Consider the following 15,135-nt stretch of genomic DNA (forward strand, 5'->3'; position numbering starts at 1 on the left):
TGGGAGTAACTGGACTATATTCAAATGCCACCTCAGTGAGCATCTAGTGTACAGAATCTGGCAAGTGAGTGATACGTATACGATACCGTAAAGCAAAGACCAGCAACTGCAATACCTGGGGAGTGCCCACAGTACACAGCTACCTTCACTGCTTCAGATCAGCTGAAAGGCAAGGGAGAAAGCTCCACCCAGTAACTGGTAAAGGCCTGTTTCTCCTTATAGCCAGGTATGCTAGAGTGTATTAAAGTATTTGATTTTCATTTATGAGCAAGTCAACATATGCTTATTTAGAATTATAGGAACATACTACAATTGTGTCAGAAATTACACTGAGAAAGGGAGGAAAAAGCATCAAGACGACCGAATAAAATAATGCATGTGGTAGTCAATGAGAGGGGATGCTGGGTCCTAAGATTATAAGGGCTCCACCAACTGGGTCCAGTTTTTCAAGTCAGATGTGAGATAGGGATTTCACTCATCAGTACATGATAAAGGCAAGCAGTTTTCCCTTGTTTATTGCAGTCTCTGATTTCACCTTGGACATCTATTTTGTGATCGTTTGGCTGTTGCTTGATTAGGGGAATTACTAGAATGCATTAATATGTCAAATGTACTAATGCATACTTCAGCAGTTGGCAGATACCATAAAAAGGAAATAACTTTGTAGCTAAGTCCAATATTATTGAGTATGCAGGTTTAAAATTAGATGCTTAATTGCATATTCAAACCCTTAAATAAGTGCCATAATTTTTCCGCAGTGCCAAGAACTTCAAAAGTATCAGACTACTTAGTCACTTAAAAAAAAAAGGCTTTGTTGCCTAGCAGATGAGACACATCTTGTCTCATGTCACTGGTAAAAGTCAGCAGGTATGAAAGCAGGTGTGAGCTTGAATCTGTGTATCCAGTTTTGCTTTCTGAAGCAGCTTAAAAACTGCTTCAGAAACTGAATTCATACTTGCAAATGGTATTGAAAAAGCCTATGATGTAGTGACTCCTCTCCAGTGACGCTAGCGTTACAAATTCTGCAGCATTCATCTTGACCGGTTAACTCAGCAACACAGTTAAAATGTTTATGCAACCCTTTCAAAGGAAAAAGAAGTCTCACTGTGGCAGAACTGACAGGGAGAAAAACTATTTGGCATGTTTGCCTGAAGCTTTTCCTATTCTTTATCCTAGAGATGCTTCCTAAGACCATTTCAGTTCTCTGTATGCATAAGTACTGTAGGATTTACACAGAGTTGCTACTGGCACAGATGGAAATGACGGTAGAAGGAAACTAGAGGAGTTGTGCATTTGCAGCAACAGTTGTCTCCTGTATTCAAGCCACCTAAACATGGACAGAATCCAGCAAGTAGAAAGCAAGACATCTTGCCTCTCCTTCCCAAGAAAGGAGATTTTCAACTAGAAGAAAGAGAGACCATTCTAAATTATTGCACATCATTATTTCACTAGTAAATCACAAGGTTAGGAGCTATCTCAGCAGCAGCACAAGCAGCCTATGAATCCTTTTCTTCCCTTGGCTACTCTCTGCAGGCAAAAAAAACCCAGGGAGTCTCCTGTGGGCAGGGAGAGCACGAACATTTCTCATGCCTGCTCCCTAGTTTCTTATCTCACCTTTCATGGCCCTTGGGAAGACAAGGTTGGAGATGCTTTTCATCAGGCACTAAGAGGGTAAGCAAGGATCCCTAAGGGCAGCCAGACCAGCAGTTCAGCACTATAGGGGCTCCCCTTATTTGATGTTGATTAGTCAGCCACCCCTTGGGTGTTTGTAAGCACTTGGTAAGATTAAGAAACATTCTTCCAAACCTGTCATGACAGGGATCACACACCAAAATGCAGGATCTTACACTGTGAATCAAAATATCCGGGGGGGGAGGGGGGGAGTTACTTAAAAAGAAAAAAAAAAAAAGAGGGAAAAAAAGGGCACTCCTCCTCTGCTGTTCCTGTAAGACATGCCCCGGACAGTCAGTTGTAAGAACAGGCGGATTTAATTGTCTTATATTTGACAGATACAGAATCTTTTTTTTTTTCATCCACCTTTGGCTAAATGGAGTAATTGTTCGCACTGCACTTAAATAATGTCTTTAAATCGGAGGTTTTGTGCGCTCATACACGATATATGAAGTGACATACAACAATTCCTCCTTCTGCCACTGGAGGGAGCACAATCATTGCTTTTTTTTAGAGAAACTCTTTAGAAGGGGGCACTTGCGCAGGCTTCAGATGCCCAGCAGAAACAGCAAAGGGGCAATTTGCATACAGTGCCAAACCCTTGCAGATTGAAAGGGAACGCTCGAAATAAGCGGTATGTATACAGAAATCTTTCACAAGGGTTATGCTAAGTTAGAGTGTCTGCACAAAGCAACTTTTGATGGTTCGCTTCCATACTGGGTACAACAGCAACATCAAGTGTAGGTTTATCCACAAACTACTTGAAATAAGGATCATTTGTTTGTTTTACTTAAAAAACAAGACAAAACACAAAACAAACTAAAAAACCCGAAACCACAAAACTCTTCCCCACTATTTAGAAAATTGTATTTTAATGTCCATGAAGGAAAAATGCCTAAGAAAAAATAAGGTGAAAGCCTACAAGTACAGGATAAATCAATCAAATATCAATCCAGACTAAAATACAAAATAAAATCTTGTTTGTGCTGCAGTCAGAGAAAAGGTGATAAACATGTTTTAAAACTTAGCTTTTAAAACTGGAAGGATTCAAACTTAAATAACATTTCTATTAACACTGAGTAAAGATGCAAAGACGAGGAAATTCAAAAACATCTTTCAGCTACATTTTTTAGAGATATAAGATCCTTGCTTAAGTATCTTTGAAATTTCAGTGACCATGTTAATGTACTCTGCAATAACCTAATCAACACATTGCCTTAGCCTACCGCTCCTCTTTCCCAGTCTCAAACACTTTTTTTAACACAAAACGTTACAATGAGTTGACATCAGCCAATCACTACCGTGCCCCTCCCCATTGCCGACAACACTGAATACCACTTTTCCTCCATAAGCATTCGGCATCATCAGCAGTTGGAAGCATTTATTTTGCCAACAGCTCCTCGGTGGAGGAAAGGCTTGGGGAAAAAAATTCCTTTGAATTCTGCATGTTTTTGCAGGCTGTACACCAGATAAAAGGCTAGTGTTTTTGCTGAGACTTTTCAGGGCTTTGCCTTCCTAGCAAAATTAGAAAATCCACGGTGTTTGCAGAAATATGCCAGTGGTCATAATGGACATACCAATGAAGTATTTTATCATTTATACAGTATAACTCTTCGTGTCAAACTAAGTAGCAGCTACAGATCTCATGTCTCTCCTACCTTTGAAAAAACATTTCTATTTGTAATAAAACTGTGCAAAATTCAGTCTCTTCTACTTTCATAGCATTTCTAAAAATTGTCTGAATACCTTTTAAATTATTCTCAAGCAACCATTCATTCAGCGTTGAATCTTCCCACAAGTCTTCAAACTTTCTGTCACGCTCTTGGCTCTGTGGCAGCACCAGCAAGCACCCCTCACTACAGAACAAACGCGAGGGCTCAAAATACTGGCAATACTAACCATCACTTGAAAGAACTCCCCCAGAGAGTTGCTTTTTAGGATAGACTTCCTGAGAAGAAGAACTACTGGAAGCAGCACGTGCCAAAATATGCTCTAGAACTATGTCTTCACTAAAGGCTGAACTCTCTTACTCAAGAGTTTAGTCCAAATCCTATTACAAGCCACACAGAAAAACCTCCTGACCTGGGCTTGAAGTGGGTCAAGGCCTGCTGGCAGACACTTCATTCAATAGGGAGCACGCCTATTCCGGAGTGAGAATTCAGATCAAGCCCTTCAACAGCTGACAGACCTCCAGTGCCTTTCCCACAGCTCCACGGAGCAGGGAAGTCCTCCCACACGTACCCCAATTCCCCAGAAGAGAGAGCAAGAGCGCCTTCGCCTAAAACACTGGGGACCAGACCTCCCCACACCTGAGCCAGTAAAGAAGGGCTAGTCCTGATGTTTAGACCATGACGCTCATTATGCAGATCAGCCATGCAGTGAGGATGTACTGAACTGGCTGCGGCATGCGTAAACAAGGGTATCGGCTTGGACTTAAAAAAGGATTCACACCGAGAGGCAGAGCCAGCTTGCAGGAGTACCCAAGAAACTATAAAGTCTCATTGGGAAGAGCAGAGAAAGGGAGGCAGTTAGTAGCTGGCACGCAAGCGGGAAACTTATTTTTCTGATCAGAATGGGTATTGTAATACTGCAGTGCTGCCTAGGCATAAAGACAATAGTACCTGAGCAAAATGCAATAGCACACCCCGATTTCATATTACCTTAATGAGTCTACCGCCTACTAAAATGAGTAAATCACAAAGGCACTCCTCTAGCCTCCACCGTTGACTCCACTGCAACTCATGCGTGAGGAGTCTTCTATGATATGGTCCTCTGGCTCACTGCAACTGACAAAAAAAACTCTGGGGTGGGAGAGAATAAGGAAACCGTGCTGTCCATCCCAGCAGCATATTACAATGCTCAAACCTTGCTTCACCTGAGAAATATGCGTGGAATGTGCGAGACCAGAGCTAACACCAGTAACACAGACCAAAAGCAGGTAGCTTAAATTAAAAAAGCAAGAGATGTTTTCCGGAAAACAGACTGTCCCATCTCCCATCAAAATTGTGACATCACTACAAGAGAGTTTATTTTTTACAGTTTCTCAGGAAGTTTTGTCTGAAAAAATAACTAGAGGTAGGGTAATGGATATTCAGAAGGTAAACAAGAAATAAGACTGTGCTTGGTTTGTAAATTTAGTTCCATGTGATCAAAAACTTCACAGCGAAGATTAAAAACTGTTAGGAAAGGAATAAAATAATAAAAACTCCACCAAACAGAACATATCACAGTGCTTTATAAATCAATGGTGTACCCACGCATTAAGTAAGTTCTGTTTATTCCGCTCTCCCACTTCTAAAATGATTCAGTTGGATTATGCAAGGCACAGAGAATGGCTCCTGCAAGAAAAGAAAGTGAAGGTTGGAAAAAAGATGAGTCCAATTTTCTATTGAAGACTGAAGGAGGATATGACAGAAGTCTGCAGAACAGCGGGTGACCTAAAGAAAGGAACAAGGGCTGGATCAGGACTCGCAACACAAGAAGCATCCAGCTAAATTATCAGGCAGAAAGTTGAAAAACAAACAGAAGGAAGTGGTATTTAAAAAAAAAAAAAAAATCAAGAAGAAAAAAACCCCCAATACATAACCAAATTACAGAATTCATTGCCAGAAGAAACATCATACACACTCCTGGAAGACAGGTCAGCCCTGTCTGTATATAATATCTATATACACGATAGTCAAGATGCAACCTTCAGATCTGGAAATTCCTAAATGTTCAGTTTGCTAGAAGCTCGAAAACTATAGCAGAGAAGGATCTTTCCGTATGTGCTCCCTCTTACACTCCTCCCTAAGTTTTCAGTATCAGTCATTATCAGAGACTGAATACTGGACTAAACAGACCACTGACGAGATCCATTACAACCACCATAACTAACTTACGGTTTTAATTTGCCTTACTTTCCTGCAGGAGACCCTGGCAACTGAGTACTGGAAGCCACGAAAGTGTTAATAGAATAGGATGGGATGACTACACGCCACATCAATATACTGTTTGTTTCTAAAGTAGAATTACGAGGAATAATCTCAAGCAATGGTGAAGAAACTGGCTTGAATTATATCATCATAAAATCTATCGTCTTGGCAGAGCAGTGGTTGATCATTAACAGGTCATTAAAATGTGTACAAAGCATAAAGATTGGTCCTTGTCCCAGGGCACTTTCCACATTAAATGCTTTAAGGTTTTTGAGGCCTGCATTCAGGAACATGCTACTGTTTACTGATGCCTGTAAACTCTAACTTATCACTCATGTTTTGCCTGAGGATCTGCGCACACAGAGACATTTATATAGGTTACTGTGCACCACGTATATATTAACTTATATGTCCTTGCTAACACAGTACTAGCCATCATTTTATCTACATAGCCACAGCAGAAGACACAGCCTCATCTTTGCCCATAGTGTTCTATTATCTGACAAAAGTACCTTTATGCAGAACACAGTGCGATGGGCCTGTCCCAGGTCATTCAGGAGAAAGACCTGCAACCAGCCTCAGAGCTGCTGCAGCTGACGGGGAACACACTGGTTACTGCTATCAGTGGCTCCATCAGGGCCACAGTTTAATGTAAAAATAAAGAGGGGTGGTGCAAAACGCCACTGAAGACAAACAGCCTGTCCTAAAAAGCACTTACCTCTCCGGAAGGGCACCCAGTGAAATAGTTGGAAGGCAATGACCTCCACAGCGCTTCATCTCTAAACATGACCTCAACGCAAGGAGACCGCCTGGCCTCTTATCTAGCAATCACGAGGGATGCGAATAAGAGGAGAGCTGCTGCTCCCTTTTCCTTCCACTTCAGCAAGGCCTGGCTGTGGCAGGGATTACTCCCACCACCTAGCATTTCCCAAAAAGAAACACCTTGCTATTGTGCAGCAATGCTGTTGATGTCAAATTCACTGTCTCCACAGTTTCCTGACAGAGTTGGGAGAAGTGGTATTGCTACAGGAAACACCACAGTATCATGGAGCTGGGAATTACTCACTGGAATTCCCGCTACGCTTTGCTCTTCAGCAGCACAGAAAGGAAAATGTAAAGTAATAGTGTATTAGACCCAAACACAAAATAATCTGCCTTTTCAGTTACTTTCTGAGGAAATTTTCACTTAATGCTGCTTTCAAGTATGAATTTTAAAGCAGACAATTACAAAGCAAAATAGTCACAGAGATACACATGGCACAGGATACATATTTCTTTTGTGTCCCAGCGGTTGCTTTTGTGCAGCCTCTAGAGGTAGCGTTTTTTGGGAAAAACTTGACGATTCGGTACAAACACCTTCAGTTTTAAAAATAGCACATAAATTCCATACTCCGATAATTTCTTCTTTTTAAACCCTGGTTATAAATCGTCAAGATAAGTGAAACTACAAGGTTAAATATTTGAATGTTAAATACAAAAACATGTATGTGTTTTGGAGCACTGAGTGAAAGTTGTAGATTATTTCTTTGAGAAGTTAACATTCACAAGTTGGTCCTTTACACAGTCCTGTCCTTGTACAGGCAGTACAGAAGCAAAAATACATCCTATATATGACCCACATGAGATGCAGCAGTAATTCATTGAGTTGATTTGTAGTAAGTCCTACGATCAAATTCATACAATGCTGTATGATTTCATTGATTTCAATTTTAAAAGATCTTCATACTACAAAATTACATGCAGATTTGAGAGTTCATATTAGTAGGGAACATCAACTACTTGGTGGAAGGACTTAAAAGGGCTCGCAGTGCTTCTTTGCTGCAATTTAAATTAAAACCCATACGTGCAGGCTTTTTGAATTCTTATTTTGAGATTTGAAGCCAAGATTTGGACAAAGGAAGAAATTTCCTCTCCTCACATTTAACAAGAATTTCTATGGATGATGAATTTCGTTATCTCAAGACAGAAAGGGTTTCAGGAGTGCAGCTGCAGTTTAACTGTGGGACAGGGTCTGCCCCCTCCCAGTTTTTGGTTTAGGGTTTTTGAGGGGTGTTTCTTGGGTGGGGCACGTGACAAGCTTAAGATACTACCTTTTGTTTGTGCAAATGTAGTGACTGGTTCACAAACATATGGGCATTTTCCTGAGAAGGGCTGCAGGCTTTCAAGTCAAGTAGTAGAGACTTATTTCTGGAGGTAAAGACCATGGTATAGCCCTTGTGCTCTGAATACAATTTCTCCTTTATAAAGCACACATACAAAGTGTGAGTGTGCAGGTTTAACCTGCTGTGTACACTGAATATACGGCTGTCTGATACTTTTGGAAGTGCATTGTGAGGAAATTATTCCTCTTGCACAGAAAAATTAGAAAAAAAGACTATTAGCTTCAGTAATCTCTAACTCAGTAATCGCTTTTTACTTTTTCTTTTATTATTTAAATTGGAAAAGCTCAGAAGTGGATTCTGAGCTCAAAAGATAAAGGGTCATATGTGTCTGGCTGAATGTGTCTTCCCCCATGTGGCTATTTATTAGTATCTTTATTACTACAACTACCATTGTTTCTTAATGGAACATGATGGTAGGAAGGGTTTGCTCTTTTGAGTTACCTATGTGTTCTTCTACCTTGATCTTGCCTCTTCTATCTACATACAAACTTTTCCTTTGGAAGAAGTTTTATAGCACTCCATCTTCCTTTCTCCCATCTCCTCTGAAAGGATACGGCTCCTGAGTGTAGAAAAATACCAGCTTCTCAATAAGTGGCAATGATTTGTTTAAGTTACTTTTAACATTTGGTGCATATGTACATGTAAAATACACACACCCACAAAGAAAGTCATTCTGCCATCGTTTGTATGTTAATAAGGTGAACTATTTTTAAAGAGAATTCCTAACAATGGTTACTTATGAATTATGACTGATTATTTATGTAGTCCACTTTGTTTAAATGGTGTCTACATTCATCAAGAGAACAATGCTGTGTACAGCTGCTTTATTAATAATGTCACTGGCTCTTTGTTGCTATTTTTACATCTCCATCTTCCTGTTAGGCCATGTAAATAGAGATGCCTATAATTAGCGGACACACAGCATTGTTTCACAAATCTTAGCTGTTACATTAAAATAGAAAGCTTATTACTTCTTTGGGAATAACTTTTATTTCGCCCTATAGTTAGGACACACAGTCATAAAGCCAGATATGATGCAATGGAAAAATCAAAGACAGTATCTGCTAAGAAACGCTACTGCTGCATTCTACATCCATTTAAACATGAGGAAAACATTAACTGCTCATTCAAAAAAAAAAAAAAAAATTTTTTTAGAATAAAGTATCTTTTCATTTCCAGCTGAACACCATAGAAATTGGTGTTGTACAATACAGAATTTTTGCTTGCTGTGGGACAAAATCCTCTAGTCACCAAAAGTTGTGAGAGTTCCCCTTGCCTGACAAACAGAAGACATGAGATAATAAGTCTGCATCCAGATTTGTTGTTGTCTGCCTATTTCAAAGCTTATTGTACCTCTTGACTATTTCTGTATCGAGTCTCAAATATAAAGGCCCAACCCCAGGAACTATTATTCATGTTTTTAGGTAAAGATTAAGGATTTTACGAAGACTGATCCACGTCGTAGAAGCATCTCATTGAAAAATCGCTGGCAAAATTGTTTTCTTTCCTGAATACATTTTGCATTAACAACATAGAAAAACAGCATGCCAATAAATATTTAACATTTGCATATGCTTTTCTGGAGGCATTTGTGTTCACAGACTTCACGGTCAGAAAGGACCATTTTGGCCATGTGTGCAATGGTATAAAGATTTCAACCTACAACATGTTTTTTGGAAAGAGATGATGTCTTGGCAAAGACATTGCAATGATAAGATTCATCTTGTTTCTAAATAAGCTGCTATAATGCTTATTACTCTCGTTGTTGAAAAACCTCAGCCCCACTTCTCATCTGAATTTGTCTGAACTCAGTTTCCAGGCATGTCCTTTTCTGAAATCTCCATTTGTTACCGATATATCAAAGATAACTTCATACTAAGAGTATTTAAAATTGTTGAAAAGACACAACTGAACAAGAGATAATCACAAACACTAACATTGCTTCTGACAAAAAGCTATGCTTCCACACCCCCCGCCCTCCCCCCCCCCCCCCTTTTTTTTTTTTCCTTTCTCTTTCTTCTTTTCAGGGTAGTAGTAGAAAGAGTTTACTTTGAAGGAATCAGGAACAGGGCAAATCCAGAACTAAGTTTTCAATAGAGACCTATTTAAGAGTTGTTACCACTGTCCCACAATTAATGTTTGCAGAGAAGTTTAGGATACAAAAGCAACTAAGATGAAGAATTATATGCAAGTGAAAATATTAAAGCCAAACAAACAAGATTAATTGGACAGACAAGTAAAAAGGCACTGCGGAGCAGTCATCCTTTTAGAGAAGTCCTTGTTACCGTGCTCCATAACTTTATTTTTAAGGTTCTGAAGAAAAAAAGTCCACAAGCCTGAAGGACTTCCCACAGCCTGTCTGCTTTCCATAATAAATACTCAAATGGTGCATGCAGCACAAGAGAACAAAGTAAAAAGCTCTGTGGGATACCTGACACTTGAAATTCAAACTACCAAAGTCATAAATTAAGTATATATGCCTGTGTGTGAGGCAGGGTATAATGTTCTCCAACTGCTTCAATGGGCCTTGCGTAAACAAAGAACAGAACAACTGGCTACAACTATCAGCTTTCTAGTGCAAGGAAAAAAAGTTTCCAATCAAGAAAAAAATATTTCAGGGCCTGAAGACATTGGCTTATTCAGATTTAAATAAGTGAGCAGAAATGATTTAATGTCCCTCAGATGTCTGCTCTGCTTTTCTGCCAGAGGTTGCTGGCCTGCAAGGGTGACTGCATACAAAGCTGCTCCTGAATTACTGCACTTTACTGCTCAGTATATCCGAGGTAAACAAATCATTGGTTTGGGTTATCACCATATGCTGAGCTGTGAACTGCAGTGAACAGCAAGGCATGGAGACCTTTTCAGCTGTCTGCGTTTAAGAGCCACCAGACTGAAACCAGAACTTCTGTATTTGCCTCCTGTAATTCATAAACACAGGAAAGTCAAGAAACAAGCAGGAACAAGTCCTTCTTAGCTGCTGCTCTCACTGCATGCACTTATGCTTCAGTGTCCCCACAACACAGCTAATAGATTTTGGGTTTTCAAACATATTCAATTCCATTTCTCTCTCTGAATCTGATTTTCCAATACAGTTCACAGATGTCAGAACTGTTGCAAACTACAAGGATTACTATGGATTAGTGGATTTCCCATGCCTGAAAGAGAAGTGTTTAGAGCAATTACACTTCATAGTGCAAAGGTATTCCCCATACATTCTCTTTCTAGCTCCTCTGCAGGCATAGCACTTTCCTCTGGGAGACAAGCATGTTGTTAGCCTCAAAACTGGTACAACCCACAAACTTATCACAGAATCATAGAATAGTTTGGGTTGGAAGGGACCTTTAAAGGTCATCTACTCCAACCCCCCCTGCAATGAGCAGGGACAACTAGATGTCTTGGTTTTGGCTAGGATAGAGTTAATTTTCTTCCTAGTAGCTGGTACAGTGCTGTGTTTTGGATTTAGTATGAGAATAATGTTGATAACACACCAATGTTTTAGTTGTTGCTAGGTAGTGCTTACACTAGTCAAGGACTTTCCAGCTTCCCATGCTCTACCGACTGAGAAGGCTGGAGGGGCACAAGAAGTCGGGAGGGGGCACAGCCAGGACAGCTGACCCAAACTGGCCAAAGGGATATTCCATACCATATGACGTCATGCTCAGTACATAAACTGGGGGGAGTTAGCCGGGGGGTGGTGACCGCTGCCCGGGAACTGGCTGGGCATTGGTTGGCAGGTGCTGAGCAATTGCATTGTGCATCACTTATTTTGTATACTCTTTTATCATTATTATTGTTATTATTTTCCCTTTTCTGTCCTATTAAACTGTCTTTATCTCAACCCACGAATTTTACTTTTTCTTCCCCCAATTCTCTCCCCCATCCCACTGGGGGGGGGAGGGGAGTGAGTGAACAGCTGTGTGGTGTTTAGCTGCCTGCAGGGTTAAACCACAACACTAGATCAGGTTACTCAGAGCCCCATCCAACCTGACCTTGAATGTTTCCAGGGATGGGGGCATCCACCACCTCTCTGGGCAACTTGTTCCAGTGTTTCACCAGCCTTTCTTCCTTCTGTCTAGTCTAAATCTACCCTCTTTTAGCTTAAAACTATTACCCCTTGTCTTATCGCAACAGGCCCCTTATCTAGCGAAGTGTGCCCACAGTCCTAGCACAGGCTAGGATTTTGTCCTAAAATTCAGGCAAATCTCCTCAGCATGAAATCAAAATATTGGTCTAAAATATAAGCACTGCTTGCTCTCCATCCCATCCAACCTCCCCCCACCCCTGCATTACAGAAGCTGAGTCAGCAGATCAGGACACTGGCTCTGTCTCAGGGCACGGTCTCATGCATAGGCATAGACTAAATTGTGAGAAGAGAGGATGATTTTCCAATACAGTTCACCTAGCTACTACACTATCAACCACTGGCAGATGAGTAAGGCAGGTAACTAGAGGGCAGTCACCTTGTCAGCCTTCAGCACCAAATTTGCAACTGCTTACCAGTCAACTGCCTCTGCAGCACTCAGGTCACAGTTCATCATGGTTTAAGGTGACGGGAACCGTGACTGGGTCAGCTGCTGGTTCAGTGGAGGCGGCCATGACCTGACCCAGCAGGCAGCACCAATATCCAAAACTGCAGCAACTGACTTTGTCGAAGGCTATCTGCATCTGACCTGCAATTCATTAGCAGCAAGTGACGCAGCACACACAGCAAAGTTATAAGGAGGAGAGCTCTAGGTAAGGTAACAAAAGCCAAGGAGCTGAGGGGTTACAGGCTGAGGGTATGCTCTGCTTTGGCAGCAGGCTCCCTTCCCACCCAAGAGGTTCTTCTGAAAAACCCAAGCCTTTTCCTGTAGTTCTGTTTATATTACACCATCCCCAATATACACAACCAACTAAATTATATTTACTTAGCTAACTTCCACACCTTTTCCTTTTCTCTTTCCTCAGATTTGGATCACAGCTTTCTTTTGCACAGTATTTTCTTCCCTAGAATGACAATAGGGCATATACAATAAAGAGGTGTTACCAGTCTTTCTTCAAATACTCTTTGTTCAGCATTTCAGCTATTTACCTCCCGCTCAGAAGTTCCTGTTTTCCCACTGAGGGGGGAAGGGAAGGCCGTCTATGGTGGCTTTTTGTTTAAAAAGTCTATGTACAGTCAGAGATATTTAGTACATTTTCCCTCCAAAGCATGATATTACTAGTTCCAAATCAAAGACGGGAAATTCTTTAGAGAACTCAAAAAAATCTGACTACAAAAGTAGTATTTTGCAGGTACCCCTTTCTTCAAGCTACCAGCTATTCCTATATCAAAATGCTCAAATCCACACACATTGAAAACTCAGCTCGCTATCATGAACTGTGCACAACCACAGTAATGTAACGTAACCTCCTACTGCCAACAGGTCTTAGCAAGTAAAACCAAGAAAGCAGAAAGGAATTAGGCTGCTGAAAGACATGACTAGCTGGGAGCTTTGCTAGTTCACACAAAGGGAAAAGGAAGAACACAGCGTGCATAGGGATTTGCCTTTGATACAGGAAAAAGCACATGTGGTTTCATAATCCAGCGATAAGGCAGGAAAGCCATGGGGGACACTCATTTGTTGGACTGAAGAAACACGTTTAGATTGACGTATGTGACGTTGAGCTGTTTTGACATCTAGGATTAATAGTATCATGAGGTTATGGCGATGTGGATGTAACAAAATGACTAATGCTTCATCACGAAATAAGATACCTACTTGTACCATGGGATACAGGACTATAGGGAGTTTTAAAGAAATATGTAAATTAGACATCTGGGTTATAAAAGGGCATGTCTGAGGTATGGTCTGCACAGCTTTCTTCCCTTTTATCATCTATCAGCTACTCTGTTCAAGCCAAAGAAACCGTGCATATGAAACAGGTAAACAAACTGGTAGCACACTGGGGGGAATCTTGGTAACAAGTAGGTTTAATTTTCCCTAAGTCGATTTTAGCACAAAAAGAGGCAAAAAGTGTTAATTAGGCTCCTCCTAATCTCAGTCTAATTTGACAGCAAGTACTCCACACAGGGGTATTGGAGACGAAAGGTCTTAAGGAAGGTGATCTCTTTTATTAGATTAATCCATAGAATTGGCAAATTAAACAAATGGGGAAAGCTTCTGGGCATACACTTTTCTTCAGCACTGAACAGAAGGAACAACAGAGCCGCCCCTTTACCAAATGCTAACAAGCGGATAGGAAATGACTATCGGAAAGGAGCTGCTGATCTTTAAGAGCCGGACAAACAATATAAGCGCCAATTAGCATGTATAACCTTTGCGGTAGGTAGGCTTTCATGTTCGTTTTATTTCATGTGTGGATATGTCGGGATGGGGTCATATTCTTGCTTGCATATATTGTCTATGTAATCTTACAGAAACAGCAACCACCACAAGTCAAAATTACATGTTCTTTTAAAATGCACTTCATCTTTTTTTAAATGGAGACCTAACTTGAAGAGGCATTTTGAAATAAAGTTCAGTTTTTAAAGTGAAAATTACTTCAGACGTGGGTTGGTTTGAGTTTTTTTTGAGGCTAGCATTCCACTGTTCAGCTTAATAAGAAAGTGAAAATTAGATGTAACCAAGCTTAGAGAATTCCATTTCATTTATTGCTGTGTACTCTGTTTAATTTTAACTTGACTTGGTAAAACACTTTCTAAGAGACCCCATCTCACCTTAAACACATCATCTTGACTTGCTTACTTCAGGCAAACATTTCCTAGATAGTCCTCTGTTACTGCATAAAGAGAATGTCAAGTTCTTTGTACAAGTGTCTGGTCATGTTTCACGATTGCCAAAGCCTAGAAAGAAATCCCAAGTTTGAACAAAATGTTTGGAAACCTCATTCTCCTGGCTAAGATTCCTACACTTTTTGCTGAGAAGATAAACAGGGAAAATTCTTTAAATATACTGAATGGAACAATGAAGATGTAATTAGTAACATAAAAAGTTGTTTATCATTGTTCCACTCTTGGTAAGTCTCATCATTCAATTACAGTTCTACAGGCCTGTGTAATATGTTCAAAACTGGTTTTATACATCTTCAGATGGAGGTCATAATTCAAACAGAAAACACACCACAAGAGAACCCATCTCTTCAAGTAGGTCATTACTTTCCTCTTGCACACTGCCTTTTAAAGTCAAGTCTCATTAATGCAAGAATCTACTCAAAATAGTAAAATAAGGATTGTGGTTTTCTGAAACTATAGTAGTTTCTCAATGACAATGATCTTTCTGTCCAGTAGGAATTTTAGACGGTATCCAGACTCTGACATTAGCCAAACTCCTGTGCATTTGGAGAAGAAAAAAGAACACCAATACTACATACATTTGTACTGTGCTATATCTTAGTAATACCACAGG

The sequence above is a fragment of the Pygoscelis adeliae genome, unplaced genomic scaffold, assembly GCF_000699105.1.
Source record: "Pygoscelis adeliae isolate BGI_AS28 unplaced genomic scaffold, ASM69910v1 Scaffold25, whole genome shotgun sequence".
Classification (NCBI taxonomy): Eukaryota; Metazoa; Chordata; class Aves; order Sphenisciformes; family Spheniscidae; genus Pygoscelis; species Pygoscelis adeliae.